Source organism: Colossoma macropomum, unplaced genomic scaffold (genome assembly GCF_904425465.1).
Source record: "Colossoma macropomum unplaced genomic scaffold, Colossoma_macropomum, whole genome shotgun sequence".
NCBI classification, from domain to species: Eukaryota; Metazoa; Chordata; class Actinopteri; order Characiformes; family Serrasalmidae; genus Colossoma; species Colossoma macropomum.
In genome coordinates this window covers 8,562,927-8,569,976 of record NW_023494803.1, presented here as the reverse complement: position 1 = coordinate 8,569,976, position 7,050 = coordinate 8,562,927, and the positions used below count along the sequence as shown (strand labels likewise).

The window sequence follows — 7,050 nt, the reverse complement described above, 5'->3', positions numbered from 1 at the left end:
GCCACAAGAGCATTAGTGAGGTCAGGTGCTGATGTTGGATGGTCAGTTCTGGATCACTCCAACTCATCCCAAGGTACTGGATGGAGCTCCATTTCTCCTGAGAACGCAGTTCCACTGCTCTATAGTGCAATGCTACAGGGCCCCATTAGCTCATGCTTAGCAGTGGGCACGGTGACCTTAGGCTTGAGCAGAGTGTCCCATTCCATTGGCATTGTGAATTCATTGTGAAACTAATTAGAATAGAAGGAGTGCCTGGATGCCTTTGGACACACAGTGCACGAGTGCTTCTAAAGTTTCTGTCTTGATTCAGTGTTGACTGTAATGCTACAAGCAAGAATGGTGCAGTCCTATTACTCTCACATAACATCTGTTGAATGCAGCTGTTGGGTGTGGAGCACCAAACAAGAAGTGAACACAAAGCCAGCACTTAATCAAATAAATAAAGCCTCTTTTAAGCGTCTTCTTGAGCTGTTGCAGTGGATGAGCACTTCCAGGAATGAGCAGATGAGGGCGCTACTACACCAAGCTGCAGGAAACAAAGTCCTGAGAACCAGCCAGCAGCTTCCCGTATGTGTTTGAGTAAAATTCACATTTTTGTTTTATTCTATAAACTATTGACAGCATTTCTACCACATTCCAAATAAAAATATTGTTGTTTAGATTTTTTTTTGCAGAAAATGGTCAGAATAACAAAAAAGATGCAGTGTTTTCAGACCGCAAGTCATGCAATGAAAACAAGTTTCAAACAACACATTTTTTTAAACAACACAATAATAATATTCAACTTAAGAAGATTTCAGAAATCAATATTTGCTGGAATAACCCAAGCTTTCACAGCTTTCATGAGTCTTTGATTGCTCTACAGCAGTCTTTAACATTGCTGCTGGGTGACTTTATGCCACTCCTGGTGCAAAAATTCAAGCAGCTTGGTTTTGTTCGATGGCAGATCTGGTGGTACTTCATCTGGTGGTACTTCATCCACACCTTGATTGACCTGGCTGTGAGGCATGGAGCTTTATCCTGCTGGAAAATCAATCCTCAGAGTTGGGGAACACTGTCTCATTGACAAAGGGCTTTTTTTTCTAACTTTGCATTACTTCAGCCCCTAGGAGTTTCAAACTGTCCTTGCTGTTGCACTTCACCTCAGTTGCAGTTTGCCATTCTTTTTTCGTAGGCCATCCTACGGTTGTTGAGCGACATTCGAGTGAATTGGCGGTCATCCTGGTCAGTGGAGAGTCTTTTCGCCCTCTGCCAGTCTGTAGCTTTGTTGTCCCCAATGTCTGCTGCTTGAGCTTGTTCTTATGAACTGCCGTCTTTGAAATTGTAAGGATGGAAGCAAGCTGATGCTCACTGTATCCCTCTGCCAGTAACGCTTCTTTTCCTCACTCAAAACTTTTTTCCGCTCTCCTGGCATGGTCAGTAGTTAATTTTTGATTGCCAATTACTTTTGAGGTACTACTAACACTGTTTTTGCCATCCTGTTGGCCCTATTGCAAACGGATAGTGATGGCCACAGCAGTGGTTTTCATACTTTTCCATGTTAAATAAGATTTGGTTTGATTACCTAGTCAGTACATCATTAAGTAGAATGAGGTGTGCTTGTGTTGGAATTCAACAAACACTGGAATGGAATAGCTGCCATACATGTATATAGATATGCGATATATATATATATATATATGAACAATGAACAAAAACTCTCCATTTTTGTTGTTTTTCAGTTTTTGATGTACCTGCCTGTTGCCCTTTACATTGTGTACAAATTTCATGGTGAATGGACCAAAAGAAACAATCCAAAATGACCTTGAAAAAAGTCTGGTTACATTGACTTACATTAAAACTGAAGTATGTTTTTTCCTTCTCCTGTAAAGTTACCAATTTATAGATCAGATTTTAGAGGCTTTGCTCTGACAGCAGTGATATATATATATATATATATATATATATATATATATATATATATACGTGAGTGTGTGTGTGTGTGTGTGTGTGTGTGTGTGTGTGTATGTGTGTCTCATACAGTTGAGAGACCACTATTTCTGCCATGAGCAGTGCTGTTTTATTTGCACAAACAGAAAATGCACATTGTCAACCAGCCAAAACAGTGGGAAGGTCACCTGTACACTCTTAGCAGTGACCAGCCAACCCACACTAAATAATCCCGAGCCCACCACATCAGAACACAAATAACACACACCCACACTTTAAACTAATGAAGTACAGCATCAACACATGAAACAACAACATTTAAAGTCCCTTTATACAGAGGGGCCAAGGTGCAACCACGCCCCCAAAGCCCCTGTATATACATACATATGCAAATATACAAAACAATGTCAGTGAATTATAATGTACTGTTTCATAAGGCAGCTGAGATGTTGAGGATCAAACATCAGTGATAATAATTTTTAGTGAAAATATAGGTGAATATAATGTGCAGGTTCTTTGTAAAGCACACACAAATGACCAAACACCCACATTTACATTAATGGCAACATCCATTTTGTGCTATGGATACTGACAAGGTCACTAATACCTTTAAATGTGATCTTATTCAGGATTTTGTTTGCTTGTTTGTTTGTGTGTTCCTGGCTTTGTGCACTGCTGCTAGAGATCCAAACCCTCAGAATTGGATTCACTCTAGCCGTGGTCATTTGTGTCCATCTGGCTTTTAATGAAGACGGTAGGTGTTAATCCAATCCTGTAGGTGTTTATACTTCACAGGGGATTTTTGTTGAGCAGGAAATGAAATGAGTTAGCAGCCTTTTATTCCAACAAAGTTTTAATTGAACTTGATGAAATTAAATTGGATAAGCTCAGCCAGCACTGAGAGCTTTACTGGTGGAGTGTCTGAATACTGGACAACAGTCATATCTCAGCAGCCCGCTCTACACTGAGGGCAAGGACAAGCTAGTATCCAACAGCATGACGCAGAGGCCTGCATGAGTCCGGCTTAGGTCTGCACCGATGTCTTCCTCTGTCTATGAGGCTGCTTCTAAACCTCTGGCAAGATATTCACTACAACACAGCAGGCTAGGTTCACTCATAGTTCAATGCATGCATAATACTACGGATGCAGAGTGAAAACATGGCTGCATTAAAGAGTAATTCCATAATTTTTTTAACATTTCTGCATAATTCAGTTTAAGGGTTGTAGAAAAACCTACTGATTCCTTTACAGCGGTGCTGAGAGGAGCCAATGTGTGCAAAGCCATTTTACATTATTTGTTTAGAATCCAAATCAACCAGTGAATTTATGTATATCTTCTGAGATTATGGCCCAGTCCAAATTCTTATTTTTACCCCTGCTGCTTGGAACAGAGTTATAAGGGGCAGTGCCTGAAATCTTTCCCTACTAAATGGGACCCTCAAATAAAAAGAACATTACTTCATTAACAGGCTACTAGCGCTGCTCTGTAGGTGACCCTGCCAGTCTGCAGTGACAGCAGAGGAGGGTAAAGTTCAGCAACCTCACTGCTGGGCTTTAGTTACATTTAGGGAATCATATGCCTTCAAAGGGGGGGGGTTATTTATTATCGCCCACCCCTAATTCCTCAGTTATTCACCAGCTTCTTGTTCAAATTTTCCCATTCCACCTTAAATGGTGCAGGAGTTGTGGCAACAGAATGTAACCATTTAAGGTGGAATGGGAAATTTAGCTAGCGAGCTACCAAGACATCAGCATACTACTAGCAATTTTGAATGTTTGTTATGAAGAAAAGGACCATAATACATTGAAACAACATTAAACTAAGATAATACAATGATTATCCTAATTTTAACAGAGAAAATTCTCACATTTGTGGGTTTCTTTGGTCGCTTGTGCAGCCAACTTTCTTTTTTTTCTCGTAACACTCTGTTTGGAGTGCGTCTCTGAAAAACCTCCATTTGGAGGGCAATGTAGCCCTAACACTTCGCTCCACCCCTCTATCTCAACAAGAATCGGGACACCCTACCCCTAGACGTGAATGCGCAAAACAAAGGGGTAGGGCTAAGTGTCATAGGCAAGGGGTGGAACAGAATTGGGCCTAATCTGATTACTTGTAGTATAGTGTAGATAATTACCTTATTCAGTTTAACCTGTACACATCGTTCTCTTCTATGTTGGATATTTTTCCATGGGAAAAGTTAGAGCCAACTGCAGCTGCATTTCCATGGCAACAGGTTGATAGATCGGTTCTGAAAATGTTGTCGTTGTGCTAAAGTGACGTACACATGAGTTAGTTGTCACTAGTTGAGACACGATTTACGGACCTGTAGTGCAAACCAAATTTAGTAAAAGGAGAGTTTGAAACTAACGAGTGAAGTGAAGACTCCAGTGGAGAAGTGAAGACCTTATGCCCAAAATTAAGCATAAACTTGCGCAAAGCTGCATAAGTTCTGGGATGTAGTCCTGGAACGTAGCACCAAATTTTGGGCCCCTGGCTCAGTAGTGTGCTAAGGCCCCCTCCCAAAAAAAAATCTGTTTATTATGCTTTATTTCTTTAAAAGGCTGGTTTGAGGGTAAAACAACTAACAAACAATAAGGTAAGTTGTGCTTTCAATGCAAGAAATGGTGTCTTGGCAAGTGAAATTATCTTAAATCTAGTATATATAGATACTATATATCTAATATTTCTCGTTTTGAGACTGTTGTAAGCTTATTTTAAGATTTTCATTTATTTCTAGTCATTTTTACTTGCTGTAAGTAATTTTGTCGAGTAAAATAAAATGCCAATGTGGTGAGATAATTTGCTAAAACAAATTACCTAAAACAAGTTCAAATGTGTAGAATAGAGTTACATATTCTCAAAAGGAGGTCACAACGATCTCAAAATAAGAAATATTAAATTTAACTACATTTAAGATAATTTCACTCGCCAAGTTGAATCATCGATCTTGCTGTAGTTTAGAAAGGAATGCCTTAAACATAATTTCTGTTCAAGAGAATCAATATAAACAGAAGGGAAGTCAAAAAGAGAAAACAAATATATTTGTATATGGGGGCAGAAACCAGGCAGATAAGCAGATAAAAAAGCAAGCAGAACTTACAGAGGTAAGCAGAACTTATCATGGGAGTTATTATTTGTTTCTATAATAACAGAAAGTATCAAAATTAGCTAAATTTTAAATTAGAAAGTAAAATCAATTTATATGCAAAACTTTTGGAAGGCCCCCCCATCCAGGCAGGGCCCTGGTCAGTCAGGTCCAGCATTACCTGCGGTCTGATGCCCCAATTCAGACCTTGGATATTAACAAAGATTATGCTATGCATTCATTTTATATATGTAAACCCAAGGCCTTGATACAGATAGTAATAGTCAAATACATACAAAATCATCATTTATAGGGTACTATGGGAGGCATGTGTCCCAAAACTTAACCCCTAAATAAAAATAAATGCTTATTTTTTTTCAACGATTCTTTTATTTAAAAAGATCTTTTTGATTTCTTTTAAAGTGAAGCTGAAAGATTTAGAATAGAATTTCAGTTTAAATTATGAATTTAGGTTTTAGATAAGAAAACTAGCTGTCTAGCATTTTCATGTTATTTCCGAAACGCCTCTGCATTTTAGAGCAGGAAGTGAGACTGCATCCCTGTGCCCTGACTGGCCACTTTATTAAGTACACCTTCTAGTATCTTTACTCTTTGTGCATAAACATACACACTTAAAAATGATGGTTCTTCTCTGGTTAAAAATGGTTCTATACAGAACTATAAATTCTCAAAGAACCATTTGAAGGAATAAATGGTTCTCTGCATCGTAAAAGTGTTTTTTAGATTGATTGAGAATGTCTTAATTATGGTTCTACGTGGAAACTTTTTGAAAAGGGTTCTATGTAGAACCAAAAGGGTTCTGTTATTGTTACGCCAAGCTTGTAATAATAGAAGAACCCTTTTGGTTCTACATGGAACCCTTTTTAAAAAGTACATATCAGCTCCACTGACCATATAGGGGCACTTTATAGTTATACAGTTTCAGACTGTAGTCCATCTGTTTCTCTGCATACTTTGTTACCCTGTTCTTCAGTGGTCAGGACCCCCACAGAGCAGGTATTATTTGGGTGGTGGGTCTTTCTCAGCACTGTAGTGACACTGACGTGGTGGTGGTGTGTTAGTGTGTGTTGCGCTGGTCTGAGTGGATCAGACACAGCAGTGCTGCTGGAGTTTTTAAACACTGTGTCCACTCACCGTCCACTCTATTAAACACTCCTACCTTGTCAGTCCACCTTGTAGATGTAAAGTCAGAGACAGTAGCTCATCTGCTGCTACACAGGTTGCGTTGGTCATCCTCTTGTCCTTCATCAGTGGTCACAGGACGCTGCCCACAGGACGCTCTTGGCTGGATATTTTTGCTTGGTGGACTATTCTCAGTCCAGCAGTGACACTGAGGTGTTTAAAAACTCCAGCAGCACTGCTGTGTCTGATCCACTCAGACCAGCGCAACACACACTAACACACCATCACCACGTCAGTGTTACTGCAGTGCTGAGAATGATCCACCACCCAAATAGTACCTGCTCTGTGGTGGTCCTGTGGGGGTCCTGACCACTGAAGAACAAAGTGAAAGGGGGCTAACAAAGTATGCAGAGAAACAGATGGACTACAGTCTGTAATTCTACACATAAACACACACACACACACACACACGTACATATATAGATACACACAGACATATATGTGTGTATATATATATATATATATATATATATATATATATATATATATATATATACATACACACACATAAATACACATTTGCACGTTTCTTCACAACATTAATGCATGTGCTGCGTTCCCTCATGACGATGTATGATTATCGCGCTTTATGAGATGTCTAGTGCCCGTCTCTCTCTCTCTCTCTCTCTCTCTCTTTCTCTCTCTCTCTCTCTCTCTCTCCCCTTTTCACGTTCTCTCTCTTCTTGCATGGGATTGGTTGTAGGTGGGCTGCGCGCGCCGCGTCCTTCAGCGAGCCCTCCTTCCCGCCTTGAGTAGCGATGCGGAGTTCAATTCAGTTGACAGAGCCGATTCTTTCCAACTGTCTGATTCCATGAATCGAACGTCCCCTTT

At 39.8% G+C, this 7,050-nt stretch overlaps 1 protein-coding gene across 1 annotated transcript in view; it reads left to right on the top strand.

Moving 5' to 3' along the window:
- Positions 1 to 7,050, top strand: part of rgs7a (regulator of G protein signaling 7a) — a 93,618-nt gene that overhangs the window by 4,903 nt on the left and 81,665 nt on the right. The gene's annotated exons all lie outside the window — the stretch shown is intronic.